This window comes from Colias croceus, chromosome 4, assembly GCF_905220415.1.
Source record: "Colias croceus chromosome 4, ilColCroc2.1".
Classification (NCBI taxonomy): Eukaryota; Metazoa; Arthropoda; class Insecta; order Lepidoptera; family Pieridae; genus Colias; species Colias croceus.
The window spans coordinates 12,622,319-12,640,129 of NC_059540.1; the positions used below are offsets into that span (position 1 = coordinate 12,622,319).

General features: G+C 33.3%; 1 protein-coding gene across 2 annotated transcripts in view; it reads right to left on the reverse strand.

Moving 5' to 3' along the window:
- Positions 1–17,811, reverse strand: part of LOC123691516 (somatostatin receptor type 2-like) — a 110,478-nt gene that overhangs the window by 59,235 nt on the left and 33,432 nt on the right. Inside the window, exon 2 of one of the 2 annotated variants that reach the window (XM_045635977.1) lies at positions 1,755–1,785. The exons of the other annotated variant lie outside the window; for it this stretch is intronic. The gene's annotated coding sequence lies outside the window, so the exon portion shown is untranslated. The remainder of the gene's footprint in view (positions 1–1,754; positions 1,786–17,811) is intronic. 2 annotated transcript variants of the gene reach the window in all.

Here is a 17,811-nt window from a genome sequence, read left to right on the forward strand (position 1 = left end):
AATTCTACAAATAAGTATGAAAAGATTTTCATAAAACAACAAATTTAATCCGCAAATAACCCACAACCAGCTAACTAGCTGCATTGAATTCATTATTACTCCGCAAGCCCAAAAATAACTCGCCATTTCAATTCGCTTATCCCAAATTTCAGCTCTGAAAAGATCTCTTCAAAGCCTCAACCATTTTTCCTTTCACAGTACTATAGTTAGTAGTTACATACTTCGCCTCTATTCATCCCCAGATTTACAGCTTTCTGCATTTTTTACGGAAAATATATTTGGAGTGTTCACTCGCGTTTATTAGCTATCCTCTATATGTTACCAGAGCATGGTATATTACCGTAATAAAGCGGGATTTCTAATTAAGGTGAGCTTTTAGTTTAACTACGTAATGTAGGAAGGTAATGACACACGAAAACATTACGCAGTTGCGTTGTATAAAGTGCGTTAGCATTAAGTAATGGTTGATATCATTATTATGTTTATCACATTCACACTCGAGTGATGAAATATGAACTCAATATTTAAAGAATAGGGTAGAGCCGTTAGCATGTAGTACATGTGTGTTTTTACATTTACCACTAACTTTTCAAAGAAAAGCTCGCATAGTTCCCGTTCTCGTGAGATTTTCGAGATAAAAACAATCCTTTATGTTTAGCCAAGTAACCCTCTATGGGTGAGTCAAATATCATGAGAATCGGTTCAGTAGTTATTGCGTGAAGGAGTAACAAAATAACATACAAACTTTCGCATGTATAATAGATATTAGTAGGATAACAATAACTAACCGCATTTTTCCCAAAACAATATTAAATTTCATATCCAAAATGACAATGCAAGTATCCCATACAATACGCCATAAACGATGAAAAGATTATCTGAAAATATACTTAAAAATAACGGAAGCAGTTAAAGTCCCTTAAAAAAGACGTTACGGCATGCAGTAGCTGATCAGAGGAAATTGGCAATTTATTACACGTCTAAAGGTGAAGGTCGTTGACCTGTCGTAACTCGCGACAGGTGACTAATCTCACTTGAAGCTGATATGAGTGACTTATATTTGTTAAGGTTCTCATTGTTAAGCACTTGAGGTTTGTAAGTGTGTTTTGAGTACGGTATAAATAAATTATACTATGTACACAATTATTGTGAACTGCGATTTTTATCCAATATTTATGTGTAGTGTACATAAGCAATATTTGTATTTTCACAATTCTGTACGAAGGGTTAAGTTATGTAACGTTACATAATATGTATTTGCAAACATTGGAAATGTTATCATCGATTGCCTGTTAAACTAGTTTACAAATTTTTATAATAAAATATTATTATTTATATATTAATTATATATCTATTATTATTATTTATATATAATTAAAATATTATTATTAGGCCCTTTTATTATAAAAGCCCTTCTTGAAAGTAAATTAAAATGATTGAAAAAATGTTTTCAAAGCCTATAAAGTGCCTGTACAAAATATAACGGGGTTTTTATTTAAGTTATGTTTTCCTTTATATACCTTACGCCTTTGAACCAAATATGTGTAGGTATGTGTTTATTTTAGTGATAAGCCTTCAGTACCTTTCCGAAATCAGACATCATCACATACTTACTTATTACATAGAATTTATGTAGAGTGGATGGTATTTTCAATGTGTTTGAAGATATTTTAACGTTGAATAAATTTCGCTTTAAATCGGTTAAAGTCTTTGATTTTCTAAAAGTATATACTCAAAGAGAACATAATTTATACCTTGATCATACGGCAGCCACCAAAAAACGACCTGAAAACAAAAAAAAATATATATTATACATTGCTGCATTAATTCGCTAGTTCATTAATATAAACCGAAATAAATAGCAATGTACTCAGCAATGGAAATCGTATACACCATGAGCCGTCAGTTTCTCCGTGAATTTGAAGCAGTATTTTTGCAAACTCTGATCTGTGATTTATGGCGGCGTCACATCGAGATACTTAATCACTTTGAGTGATGGCTTACCTCATTTTGTGATTACTCCATCGTTATTGCAAAAATAATCAACTTATCCGACATCTTCATTAAAGAATATTTAATTTTATATATAATTTTACGTTTCATTTGGTTCATTTGTTTAGGCTCTGCGTAACCATTAACAATGTGGTTGTACCTTCAAATGCAAAAAGGTCGAATAAGTAAATATTTTCACACAGTAATTTTATACTTGCTGTTTGTCCCGGTGTTACGCGTGTCTTATTTAATAAATAATAACCAAATTTTAGTCTAAGTAATAACCTGTTCTTCCCAAATTACAGACAATTGGTTCATTCTCTTTTGCGTAATAATAGCATAGAAAAAAATATCCAAAGAAAGAAACTTTTACATACATACGAGATAAACTACGTGAAAACTTGTGTGGAAATAATTTGGCGCCCAAAAACTTACATTATTTTCTTTGTAATATCAACAGCTTATATTTTGGCGTGTGTTTTATATACTCTGTGCAATAGAAGTCAATAAAATATAATTTCTGGCAACTACGGAACTTTCGCGTAGCCTTTTAAGGATTGGATATTATTTTATAATTGACAGCATTAAAGAGGAGGGGAACTAATTGGATTCCTCTCCTTAATGATGTTTTTGATCGTAACCATTTCTAACATTTCCTCCAATGAAGAAATAAACTTGTTTTATCTGGGGGCACGGTAGTGCCCCCGCCAAGACGAGCAAAGCGAACAAGCGAAGCGCACGGGCACTACCTACCTTTTCTCGAAGCGCTTCGACGTTTTTTTGAACCCTCATAACTTGGGTTTGGATTATGCTAGATCAACAAAATTTTCGGGATATATTGCCAATAGCGGACTTATTGAAAATATTAAGTTTTAATTACATTAGCTTTTATACTTCAGATTTTATTTATATCTAAAAAACGCTAATTTCGTCACTGACTCACTGATGATCATCAAAATTCTTAAGGTATTTCCTAATGTCCTAGAAAGCTGAAATTTTGTATGTAAGCTAGTATTAGCACACAAACAACAAAAAAATTATAAAACTTGTAACTTTCATCCCCCAACCCCTTAAACTAGGGGATGGGAGTTTGTATGAGACCTGTAATTTTAAATTAAATTTTGATGACGCTAGAGGTCTAATCTAATAATCTAAAACTTGGTTCCCCTAGATATATATATGTATAGGTACTCCTTGTTAAAAAAAAATTAAAACTTTAATCGACATACTTATAAAATTTTGTTACAAACAACTTACAAAAAGAAATGAAATCCCACCAAAAACATTTTCATGTAAAATGTTGCCAAGACGAGCCCATTTATGACTCGCACTGTCAAAAAGTTATCAGATCTCATGTAGAGCGAAGCTTCTAACACTACACGCCCTAACTCTACAAGGCCTAACTTCACAAACTCTACACCTTAGTCAAAATATGTGGCTTGGCCGTTCGTTACTACAAGAACTATTGTATAACACAAAAGTAATGCACAGTGAATTAATTTTTCACCTTACGCCGATGTGAATGTAGCGAAATGGCCAAGCCACATATTTTGACTAAGGTGTAGAGTTTGTGAAGTTAGGCCTTGTAGAGTTAGGGCGTGTAGTGTTAGAAGCTTCGCTCTACATGAGATCTGATAACTTTTTGACAGTGCGAGTCATAAATGGGCTCGTCTTGGCAACATTTTACATGAAAATGTTTTTGGTGGGATAGAATTATCAGCTATAAACTTTGAATTAATAGGATAATAATTATAAACAATGCTCAATTTGAAAATAATTCAGAACAAAAGAATGGGACTAAAAAAGCATTTATTATATAGATGAAGTTTCTAGACCATTGAATTACCAGTCTGTTGATGTTATTACTTAATTTGTTTAATTACAAAGGACCGAATCTGACCTAAATACACGGACTACTTACATACTGTTATTAACATAAGTGTGTTAAGGAGGATACATAATTATGGTTTTGTGGAAACTTAGTTACAAATTAAATTAATTTTCATATAACTTGATCTGTAACCCAGATTTATTAAGAATATAATGGCAACCAATTAATACAACAAAATAAAATATGTTCCTTTCACCACTATTAATTTATTGATTACCTACCATATTTTGTTTTGTCGCAATTAAGTTTAACAACATAAAAATAATTAAAGATTTGAAAAAAAAATGTCTTTTTAGATCGATAAATAATTATTATTTTCTCAATAGGTACCAACCAATCACTTTAATTATGCAATATTTTTACAACACGCGTATCAACGCGTTATCACCACCTCCTACACAGTACACAGCTTCCATACACATTTTACAAAATCAACAAACAACAAAGATGCAGTCCCAATAATGTATGATGAGGTACGTGCCTGCAGCCTGCAGCTCGCAGCCCGGTAATCCTCACCGATAGCTAGCTTAGTGTACCTTGTGCCTTGGTGCAACAGGTAAATCTGAACGATCGTATATTTGCAAGCTTTGTTGAGATTGATTTTGTTACGTGTACGTGCTGTGTAGAGCATTCTTCGATTGTAATTTGATTCGGAGTTTGTATGACTTCTTTTATTTATAGCTCAATATATTAAAAAGAAAAATGGTATTTTCAACTAAATCATCAATTAAATTAGGTAATTGTTTTTAAGATGACATAGAATCGAAATAATAACAAATTTTGATAATGCATAAAATTATGTAGATTCAATTTTGAACTTGTTTGTAAAACTTTATCTTATTTTATTATTATATGTAATTGAATCCAAAACATGAAAATGACTACGTGATAACTTTAAAATGACCTTTTAACATCACAAAAAAAAACAGTCAGGATTTTATCAATCATGTCTAGACCGCCATTGATCTGAATTCATGAAAGTTTCTACTTCGTTTTGAATTACAATAATTGTTAAGGATGGAGCGAGACATTAGCTATAGATAGAGACAGAAGATAGGTTGTCGCGCACGTGTGATAAATGATAATAATCTCATTATTTCAACCGCTGCGAACAGTCGTAATTTTGACGTGTTTGTATAATTTAGCGGTAAACATATAAAGCGATTTAGATTTACCGTAGCAAAATTCAATTATAATATTGTTATGGATTTTGCTGATTACTGAAAGCTTCATAATTCTTAGATAATATGATGAATCTAAATTGCTTTTGAAAGACATGTATTGATTTTAATATACCTATTATAGAGGATTTATTGTATTGTGAGTGTTTAATATCGCGAGTGAATACACTATTAGTAAAGTAATGTTATGTTAAGGCAAATAAAATGAAGATTCATTCTTCATCTTCCCTTCCACCCAGTTTTTTGTAAATTTCTATAAAAATACATTTCAAAATTACCCTCCACCTAGATACAATAGTTGTCTAGTAACTTTATATTGCATTGATATAAGCTCCTCACTGATCTTTCTATCTTGCTTGGTGGATTTGTTTCCAAGTTCGAAGACACTGTACTACATGGCGATGTAATATTATGTTGTCTAATTACGCTTATAATAAAACGCAAAAACATTGCACATACAATACATATATCATAATATATTATAGTTCATAGACCAATAATTATTAGGGACAGAATAAAACTTCTACTAGCCTAGTTATAGAAGCCCAATACGTGAAAATACTCCTAAAAGACGATAACATTGGCCGAAACTCCAGCTCCCAAAACTAGTGCGCTAATCTAATTTCACCTCATCTCCCTAAATATTGACAAAGGACCGGCCGCTGCTAAACAACGTTTAGGGCGGATGTTTAAAAATAACCCGTGGCCGCAAACAATTGTTTACCTAATATAATATTATACAATAGCAAAATAAAAAAATAAACATTAATTCACAAAAAAATGTTCTGTTCATAAAATAATATTATAAAAAACGATTCAATTTCATTAAGGTTTATTGGTGTGAAACGAAGTTATACATTTTTACAACGCCTTTGAGTATATTCAAATTTTTGTTTAGTCGATTTAAACTACTAGAATATACCAGATACTTACTGTCTTCGAAATTTTTATTGCTTTGAGTATATTTATTTATAAACTACAGGTTTCCGCCCGCAGCTTCGCCCGCGTAGTCAAAGAAAAACAAGTCATTTTCCCGGGATAAAAAGTAGCCTATGTCCTTTCTCGGGTATCAAAATATCTTCATACCAAATTTCATGAAAATTAGTTCAGTAGTTTAGGCGTAATTGAGTAACAGACAGACAGACAGAGTTACTTTCGCATTTATAATATTAGTATGGATTGTAGTGACCAATAAACAAAATTGCTAGTCGATTCGAAAATTTTCTAAGCATGATTAAAGACAAAATATTTTAATACAAAAAATAATTTCTTCATCATCTTTACGCAAGACAAAGGAATTTACCAATTAAATATTCCTTTATCCCTTTATCGTCTTACAATTTTATCACAGCCAAATTTTACCAGACGAATAACTATTGTACTGAAACTAAACTTTTTTCAAAGTTAATGTACAAATAAAAACGATCCGCAAAAAGGTGCTTCCACGTGGAAAGGCAGAAAGAGATTATCCCTTACAAGTTATACATCTAAAAACTGCGGCTACCTTTTTTATCCTTTTTGCTTTATCCTTGTAACTCTTTTGACACGACCAATCGATGTCACATCGTTTATTTAACCACGAAAATCCCTAAGAAAAGCGAGCAAACTGTTATATTTCCTTTTCATGCTTGTCTAATGTTTTCCATGTGGATATAGAATGATCAAAGATTATCAGCGGTATTCGGAGAAAATAGGGATCCTATAATATTTGTTACTATGCAATAATATATCTAATATCTACATACATCCACAACCCATGATTACGCTCGTTATAAGCAAAATAACTCCTTTTTTTTAGAATTTTTTTGTGATAAGGACATTTTTGGACTGATTGACCGGTTAGCTTGGTTGGTAGTGGCCCTGCCTTCCAAGCCAGAGTTTGTGGGTTCGATTCCCACCCGGGGCAAATATTTGTATGATGAACATAATATAATAATAATAATTTCTTTTAGTAGAAAGGCAGGTGCTATAGTTTCCAATAGTCCCCAAATACCGGCCCATTTAACATCCCACTCCATAGCCCAGTTTATTTTGTTTTCCATATCTCGAAATAGTCCTACATCGGCCGCGGACTGCCTAGGACTGTATCTCTATAGTGCAGTCATGGGCAGGCTGCGGCTGGTGTCCCACAACACAGTAAAGTTCTCTAAAGGGCCTCTGCGTGTTGGATCCGTGTCCCCACGTAAGCCTTCCAAAAGACCGGGTACCTTCCTTATGATGGTACCCGAGTATTATGGATGAGATACACATAATAATAATAATAATATTTATTTATTTTCCTCAAAAACTTACAACTACAGTTACAAAGTATTACATAGTATAAATTGGAGAGGACTGGTGTCTGCGATAGGCAAAGCCTGTAATGCAGATCGCCAGGCACTCACCCAGTCGAACCGTTTAATATTTGCTTAGTAACATAATATTAAAAACATGAAATAAACCGTTTAGAGGTGCAAAACATAGTACAAAAGAGAAACAAAAGGGGAAATATAATATCTTAAATGTTAGATAAAAATTTAACATTTTACAAAAGTTAAAAAAAAAGAACAATTTATACAAGAATAGATTTGGTACCTATATTGTAGAGTATATAAGTGAGTGTGTGTGAAAGTGTGTGCGTGTATATGTGTGTGTGTGTGTATGTGTATGCATGTATGCGTGTGTGTGTGTTCTATGTATATATTAAAATTTACTATAGTTTTACGTAGCGTATTAAATTCTCAGTAGATTCATAATCGAGACTTTTAGCCATGTTGAAGTTTTTGATTTGCAAGCACCTGTAGTCAATGAATAAATAGATAATTTACCATTTAACTTATTATACAAATAACTACCTTGAAAGCAAAAGAAACGACGAGTGAATGATGTATTAGGTGTATATTGATCACAAACTCTATCTAATCGACGCTTTGTTTTTAATTTTTGAGAGTCATATATGAGTAAACTGTGTTGTCTGAGAATGGTATGAAGAACAAAGAGTTGACGAACGGTTAAAACATCCCATTTTGCGTAGAGGGCGGTCGTTGGGTGATAAAAAGGTAAGAAGGAACCAACCTTTAGTACAGCTCTCTGGGCTCTTTCCAGTTTTAACAGAAAAGTTTTCGGTGCTCCTCCCCAAGAGGTTATGCAATAAGAGAGGAGGGATTGACACAAGGCATAATATACAGATTTTATGACATCTATATCCGCAACGTTTCTCAGGCATTTAAATACACAGATAAGTTTGCGTATTCTTCCAGATAACAAATCAATGTGTTCCTGAAAATTTAGCTTATCGTCCAACACAACACCCAAATATTTCATAGATTTTGTACATTGAAGTATTGGACACGAACAGGTAGAGTTATCAAAGTTGAGACAACGATGAGATTTGATCAGAAAAGTCTGCGTTCTTATGTTTCTGTTTCGTAGATGAAAGGCCATGTACTTGGTCTTATCTGTGTTAAGTGTAAGAACATGGCTATATAACCACTTGCAAACGGTATCATAACCAGATTGGGCATAAAGAATTGCCTCTTCCCACGTATGACCATAGAAAAGAAGGACTGTGTCATCCGCAAAAGATACTATTTCACCATGAGTTAAGGCTAGCTGACATAAATCGTTAATATAAACTAAGAACAAGGTTGGCCCCAATATACTTCCCTGTGGCACACCAAAACAAACAGGAACTTCTTCGCTGGTATATTCATCTATCTTAACCAACTGTGTACGATTTGTTAAAAAGTCTTTAAATAAATCAAGCTGAGTGCCTCTAATACCAATATCTTCTAATTTTTTTTAAAGAATTGGGACAGAAACCGTGTCAAATGCTTTTGCTAAGTCTATAAATATGGAAACTACTTTCTTTTTAGTATCTAGTTTATTTACAATAAAATTTGTCACTTTATGTACCGCATCCGATGTAGATTTGTTTGATCTGAAGCCAAATTGTGAATCTGATAATATTTTATTACTTTCTAAAAATTTTATTAATCTTAAATTAATTAGCCTTTCAAGAATTTTAGATAGTGAGGGCAAAATAGAGATTGGTCTATAATTGTTGACACAGTTTCTGTCACCACTTTTATAAATGGGTTGGATTCTAGATTTTTTGAAAGCCCTCGGAAAAACTCCAGAGGCCAGAGAAATGTTGCAGATATGTGTGATGGTTGGCGTCAAAATATCTTTATAAGTTTTTAGTATGTGGCTCGGAATCAGATCCAAACCTATGGCACTATCATTCTTAAGATTATTAATAAGTCCTTCAACTTCTTTACAGTCCGTAGGTAACAAAACAAACGAGTGGGGGTGAGTATATTGAGTGTTATATGCTGTATAAAGGGGACTGTTAATAATTTTGTCCGCTAGGTTCCTGCCAATATCTGCAAAAAAGTTACTAACGTCATTCACGGATTGTAAGGGATTCTGATGACATAACAGTTCGTGAGATGACTCTTTATGCTTTGTTGTAAATGTTATATCTTTCAGAGTTTTCCAAGTATTTTTTTTCGACAAGAGACAGTTATAATTTTAGTGTGCCGCATAATTAAGTCACGTAGAGTATCAACAAAAGCATCAGTAGCAATATTAGCATCTTCTATTTTAGCTATGAAACCAAAATCCTTGCTGTTTATTTCATCATCAAAAGCAACGTAATCAAAGCGTTTAATAGTTTTAGAAGCCTTCAGTTGATAATTTATAGCAATGTACAACGCGACGCTATCATGATCGGTCACACTCGTGTGAATTACTAGACATCGAGTGATCTTCTTTGATTTAGCTAAGGCGTGGTCTAAACATGTTTTGTTGTGAGTAGGTATTGTATGTGTTGGAAGAATTCCGTGAAAAGCTAACATATCTAAATAATGACCTTTATTGGTATCATTGCTGTCATTTGCTATGTCTATATTTATGTCGCCGACTAAAAATACATTTAACGTCGATGAGTATCCTTGTAGCAATTTATCCAATGACTGTATGAAATTACTAACGTTTTTATAACCAGGAGGGCGATAAATTGCTAATACAACGGTATCAGAATTTATTTTGATAACCAAGCAATTCGCGTCCTGTATTATTTTTTCTTCTACCGATATAATTAAGTTTGATTTATAATAAACCACAACACCTTCATTTTGCGTCAGATTGTTTGCAGATGCAAAGGATTGGTATCCATCCAAATGTGGTATATTTTGTGAAGACAAAAGCCAGCATTCCGTTAATATAATACAATCCCAGGACACATTCGACCTGACAATAAGAGGGAGTAGGCTATTTAGATTACATTTAATACTTCTAATATTTTGAGTAAATAGTTTCAAACAGTGCTCAGAATTAGGAATCAGCGATTTACATGATTCAACATCACACGAAAAAGAGTCAGCTATTTTAAAGGAGTCTATTTCATTTTCTAACTGTACTATTTCATTGAATTTTTAACTAAATAACTCTTAACCTGATAGATTATCCATATTTCGTAAAGACTGATAATAATTACACTATGATGAATTGGCTTTATATGTATATTGTGATTATAGAAAAGAAGTGGTGTTGATTGGGGTGAGTACTGTTGGGCAAACTGTGTGGTGTTATTGTAGAGTGTGTTCTGGGGCAAAGTTGAAATTTCAAGGTACTTACAATTTAAAATTTTGGCGAGAATCAATATTAATACTAAAAATAAAAAGAAGTTCAAGGCATAAGTAATATCAACAAAAACAAGAAAAATTACAAAATCTAGTCATATACGACATTTTAGTGCGTCTAGATCGGATTCACTGTCGATGCGCACGCGGGATTCGTAAGATTTTCGTCGCAAATACACTCTTCCGTAGGAGGTCCAACAGCTCTCATATTTTTCCGACTTCATAAATTCTTTTGCTAAGAAGAATAGCTTTCTCACTTTGGGTGTTAAGAATTCAGCAACATAAACAGGTTTAACTGGCCCGTTGAGATTCACGGTAGCAGTACTTAGTCGCTGATTCGGGTCTCTCTCTTTATTATACTTCCTGACAGATTTTAGTAAGCTTTCTTTTTTGAGATTGGAGTTAAAATCTACCACGATTGGCCCGTTGGACACATTTTTAATTTTCATGCGGAAAACATCACGGATTTCAGATTCATGAACATCAACATTTACAGCAGAGCAGATTTTTTTAGTCATCTCTATTAAGCTATGTTTGTTCTCACTTTCGGCTGCAGGAATATTTTTTAGCTCAACGCAAGAGGATCTGGAATTTATTTCCCACTGTTCTAGCTTCGTTTCAAGGTAATTTATACGAATTTTGTGCTGTCTGTTTTCTAACTGAATCTTTTTGACGTCATCCAAAATCTCATCATACTTGCTTGACATAAGTTCAATAGAGGTTTTGATGTCTTGATTTTGCTTTATAATACTATCCATGAATGTTTTTATGGTGTCATACTTTGATTCTTGCTGGGTCTTCATCTCATCCAACATGTTTCTCAATTCCACGATTGTATTATGAGTGTCGCCCGAAATCTCATCACACTTACGTTTGAATCGTTTAGTTATAATACATTCTCCAAGTTCCTTTTTATCTGTAGCATTTAGAGATGGGTCAGAACCGTGGTGTTGAGGCGCGGACTTCAATGAAATCTTCCTTGGGGGTGTTCTTGAGCATGACATTTTGTATATAAGTCAAAAAATAATAATTTTAGAATTATTTACACAAACTGACAGTTTCTTCCAAAAACTACCAAAGTTTACGCATGGGAAATTTAAAACAGTGCGTAGGCAACACTGGATACAATGTCATGCGTGTGCGCAACTAGGAATTATACCTTTGTTCCTGCAGTTGCTGTCCTTGTCAAGCCGATGTATCACTAACTTCATTGCACTTCTGCGCGCCTAGTACCCTTGATATTAATTATGAGTGATATTTTAGTTTTAAATTAATAATTAAAATGAATAACTTTCACGGAATACACGTCTAAACGCTGTCACGGTCCGCGGGGAAGAGGATATGCTCTTTGTCTGGGTGTTAATTATCTGTATGTTACCGGAAATGTATGAAATCAAGGAATTGTAAACAAATCCTAGGAAATGTGTTCAATTCCGATACCATTTAGGAAATGTATAAAATATTGTTAAATAAACGTATAAACGTAATAAACGTAGGATCCTAGGAAATGTATAATCTTCCTAGGAATTGTATACAATTCCAATATCGTATTAGGAAATGTATAAAATTAAATGATTTCTGTAATAAAACACTGTATCGGTTAACAGTCTTACCGTAAAATAATAATAATATGTTCATATTATCTTACTAATTAACATTTCTTAAATCAACTTATATTCAATCAAATCAAATTTTCATTTGGTTAGTAATCAGTCCCCTCATCACGCTGTCCCCGTTTACACGTCCCAGTCGGATTGTATAATCCGCCGTATTACAAACGGCCGGCATTTTGTAATATGCCGAAATTCGTCTTTTTCCAAAATTCTACAAAAAGAGGTCGTGCTCCTATTTCTATCTAGTTTTAAAAAACACGAACCTAACCTAACCCACCCGCTTATCCAAACCTAAAATTCTGAATACGAATTTTCGGCCCTCGACCCGCGTACCTTCCAATATCTTAGATGTTTTACATTTCCGATTGCTATTTAGGAAATGTACAGATTTCCTAGACAATGTGTATAAGATAATTTATTTCACACATTTCCGTGCCATTTTAGGAATTACATACATTTCCTAGGAATTGTATACAATGACGGATTACATACATTTCCGGTAACATATATAAATATTTATTTAAAATTATATATGTATAGTTTATCAACCATCTGGTTTCCATAACACAACCGAAAGCTTAGTATGGGATCAGATCGTGCCGTGTGTGAAAATTGTCCTGGAATATTTATTTATAAATGTCCTCCACCTCCAAATTTACAGCTCACAAATTAAAATCAATAATGGTTGTTTTACTAATATGTACTATTAATAATGAAGCGTATGAAATCATAACTATTATAAAGGCTAGACTCTAGAGCGTGTCACGTGTCCCGGCCGGGCGGCCGCGTGACAGTCGCGCCGGCACGCGGGACCGTGTTTACGTGTTTAGTTACACATCATTTGCGGGACTTAGCGTTAATGAACGTTGAGACTCAATATAATCTACTTGCGTGTATCGATAAAGCTAACGGAAGGTAGAGTTTTCTTGTAGGCGGTTAGCCTTTAGTGGTAATTAAAAATCTTGCTATGATCAACGGATCTAGTGTAGGAATTACTGAAAAAAAACCTTCCATCTTACTCAGAATTCAATTAATTATCACATACTTCGTAGAATACTAGCCTTTTTAATAAAAATATTAGTAGTGTCGATTTAGAACCGTGAAGATTCCTCTTCCTCCTGCTTTAAATTACACTTATTTATAAAAAAAATGTTTTAAAAAACAATGCTCAAGGTAACAAAATAAACAAAGTAATCTATACGAAACCTCGCTTTGTTTACAATTAATTGTCTTTGGTGGTTTTCTCCAGGATTTAAATTTATGCGCTGATAGGGGGCGGTGTGCGGTGCGACCAAATTTAATTCGATGCCGCGGCAAAACCGCCCGTGTGCAAATCACCTTAATTTATTGGATTTTTTATAAATTTATCGTCCCTTTAGTTTACTGTTTTCTGAATAAACTCTGAAAAACAACGGTGTAAACATGGATGTTAATCATCGACCGTTCTTTGGAATGATCTGGTAAAAAGTACACAGCAATAAAGTATTACCAACACCAATGTCAATAAAAAATAAATCTGTAGCTCTACGATTACAGTATCCAACACGTATCTATATGTAAATACATAATTGTATTTTTCTATAAACTTAGTAACTTTCGTAAGTCTCTGAAAAAGTATTTATGAATTTCATTTGTTCCAGTCGCATAAAAAATATCATTTAATGTTTTCTTGAAAGGACTTTTTGCATAAACTATTATGATATAGAAGAACAATGAGACCAACATTTGAGTTTTCTTGCTGTCTAGACCAATCGTAAATTAGGCTTCTCACTACTAAAACCTAAAATATATAGGCACTAAAATCTGAATAAAAGGCGGTAACTTAATTAGCATACACATAAAACAGGTAAAAACATCTAGTATTCAGGTTAATGATATGTTTCGTACTCTAGAGGTTCCAGTTTGCGATTCCATTTTATTAATTGAATTTCTTTTATTTCATATTAATTTGATAATTTATTTTTCATAATATAATTTGAAAGAAAATATTGACAAAATAGAATTTAGCTACACATCAACAGCCTTTACCCCTCCTATTTCAAATAAATCCCTTTTCACTAGACTGGCAACACAAATGTATACCAAAATTAAAAATATGAAACAAATGATAGCACAATATTTCACAAAATATGAATTTAATACGGTAGTTATAAATGTTGTTTACGAAAATAACTTACGGACGGACGATTCATCTAACTTTGTTTAATTTAGATCCTCGTTTCGAACTGACCAAAATACAAATAAATAAATATATAACTCGCTCGAAACAATCCGAATATCATCCATTATCGGGACTATCGTCCGCTGACCGTCTGCGTTTTTTATTTTATTTCCCATAGGTCTAATAAATCTAGCTTAAACCAGAATCTAGACTGGTAGAGCTGTGCGAGTATAAACCAAAGTAGCTTTTGATTAAGCACTGCGATATCCGTAAGTGACTTTTAAGACTCAATGCGGGCAATATATAACAAAGTTTTATTTGATGTGCCAACTACGATATGAATGCTCTTTCATAGTTTTGCCGATAGAACAGAAATTAAATTAATAGGTTTTCGATAGGAATGTTCGCAAAAACAGGCGAAAATGTTATGAAGTAAATATTACATTCCTTGTTGGGCGTCGCTCTTTGTGTTCTGATAACATTTATAGCTTAGTTTGAACATTTATTAATTCTATTCACGATCAATCATCAGCGTTTTATTTTGATTCACTTTGATATACGATGAATATTTTATCGTTGAATATAATAGTTTTTGATCCCAGATGGAGATTTAATCGAATCGAATCGAATTTTAGTATTGTACAGAACACAAACATTCACTTTGTCCACTTCTTTCAAAAAAATATCAATAAAAGATAAAAAAGAGCGTGTGTCCCACGCACACGCGTCAGAAATGAAACTTCTTTGGAAAGATACCAAAATCGTCGCCTTACTCCATGATGTGTCGATATTGCCATGACGCGACCTTGAAATTTTACTCTCGACGCGTCTAAAGAAGTTTCGCTTCAATAATTTTTTTTTGTTTCTGTCCCTCCTAGGGGCAATTACTTTTTATAAAGAATCAAACGTAGTATCAAATATAAATTAAAAATTAAAATCGATGCAAGTGCAGCGTATAGATGAACTGCGACGAGACATTCAGCCATTAAACACGCATCAGACGCGACTAAATGTTTGATTTATTTGTTTCAGTAATAAGTTTTCACAAAACAATAAACGCGCGGCGGACATAAATCAGGGGCTGCGGTGAACTTTCTTCAATTGAATTACACTATCTATCTCGCCACAGTAAAACGCTTTTATAACAAAAACGAGACAATGGGTTTATATAGCTAATTATTTACCCTATAAATTTTAAAATTGTATGTCGTATATCTCGGTATTGTATATTTTAACAAGAAACAGGATTATTTATATTAATACGGGTATCACTATTCAAAAGTGTTCGATTTTAAAATATTTGTATTCGACTATAACCACAAATAGTTATGAAAGTAATAAATGCAGGTGTTCTGATGAATTCTATAGAACATACGTTAAATTATAAATCTTTCCCCTTTATAATATACTAGCTACGCTCCGCGGTTACACCCGCGTGGCTCCGCTTCTGTTGGTCTTAGCGTGATGATATATAGCCTTCCTCGATAAATGGGCTATCCAACACCGAATTTTTCAAATCAGACCAGTAGTTCTTGAGATTAACGCGTTCAAACAAACAAACAAGCTTTATAATATTAGTATAGATTCCAATAATCCAATAATATAAATATAATTGTGAAAACGGATTGAAATGGAAACAAGTAAAAGCTCGTCCCGGCGTAAACAAGCGATTCATCGCTGTAGACAAATGCTGGATTGTTTCGATTCGTTCGCTAATTTCGCCCAAATTGCTTTTAATTAAGAAATTATATCGGATTATTTAACTGCTATGCAAATTATTTTGATGGAAGTCATCAGGGAATTAATAGTTTCTCTTGCTAGAAGTTATTGTTTAATATTATAAGGTACCTATTGCATTCTCGCAATAAACATGTTTCTATATTTATATTTATGTTTCAAACGTCGATACTGAAATACCTACTTGACATGTCACTCAATTTCGAATAGGACGCTGTTGCGTCTGAAAAAAAGAAATATGAGCTTCATACTACAAATTTGCTGAAAAAAGAAAAATAAAGTAAAATAATTGCTTGTTAGTATGATAATATTTATTTTTATTTATTTATTTATAAATACTTTATTGCACTTAAAGATAACAAAACAAGAAATACAAACACTTAAATATAACTTACACTAAGTACAATTGGCGGTCTTATCGCTTAGAGCGATTTCTTCCAGACAACCTTTGGTACAATAGAGGAATAAATACCAAAATACATAAATGGGTAGTGCAACAATAACTATGATATAGGATACACATACATATTATTTATATTGTGACATAAACTAAATAAGTAAAAGGGAATAGAGATTCGAAGAAAGATACCATACTAAAATAATACATAGTAATCAATAATACATATATAATATAAATAAATTTTATGTACGGCTAACACTGAGAAAGTGAGATTTAACCATACATTTAAAACTATTTGGTGATTGAGCATTTTTGATAGAGTCTGGCAGAGCATTCCAAAGTTTAGTAGCATGTACAGTAAAAGATCCATCATAAAAATGTGTGCGATGTTGAGGCATAATTATCCTCAACATTTCGGATGAACGAACCTCACTACAATGACCTCTAAACTCAAACCTTTCCTTAAGGTATTTTGGCGTTTTAGGGTCAAATAAAATCCGATACAGTAATTGGAGAGCATGCGCATCCCGCCGCAAGCGAATCGGCAACCAGTTGAGCTTTTTTCGGAACTCCGAAACATGATCATATTTACGGAGCCCAAATATAAACCGTATGCAGAAGTTCTGTAGGCGTTCGAGCACATTCAACTGTTCCATCGTTAAATTTACATAGCTTACATCGGCATAGTCTAATATAGGGAGAAGGAGGGACTGAGCTAAAAGGATTTTAGTAGGCAAAGGAAGAAAGTTTCTTAATCGTCTCAGGGATCCAGCTGCTGCGTACATTTTTTTGCTCACTTCCTTGATATGAGGTCTCCACGATAAGGTTTGATCAAAAATCAAACCCAGATTTCTTACAGACTCACTATAAGGAATTATCGCACCATCAACTACAATGGGTGGCAGATTAACCCAGTTAACCCTTGGGATTAACGAAGGACTACCAATAATAATAACTTGGGTCTTAAGTGGATTAACCTGCAAGCCATAGCGGTAGCTCCATTGGACTATAGTATTCAAATCTGTATTAGTATCTTGAATAGCCTGGTGTATTTCGTCAAGTGTAAATTGTGTGTATATTTGAAGGTCGTCAGCATACATGTGGTAGAGAGACAGCAAGGTATCTGATATGGTATTAATAAAGATTGAGAACAGTAACGGAGACAGAACACCACCTTGAGGAACCCCGGCAGAGACATCACACCAAGAAGAC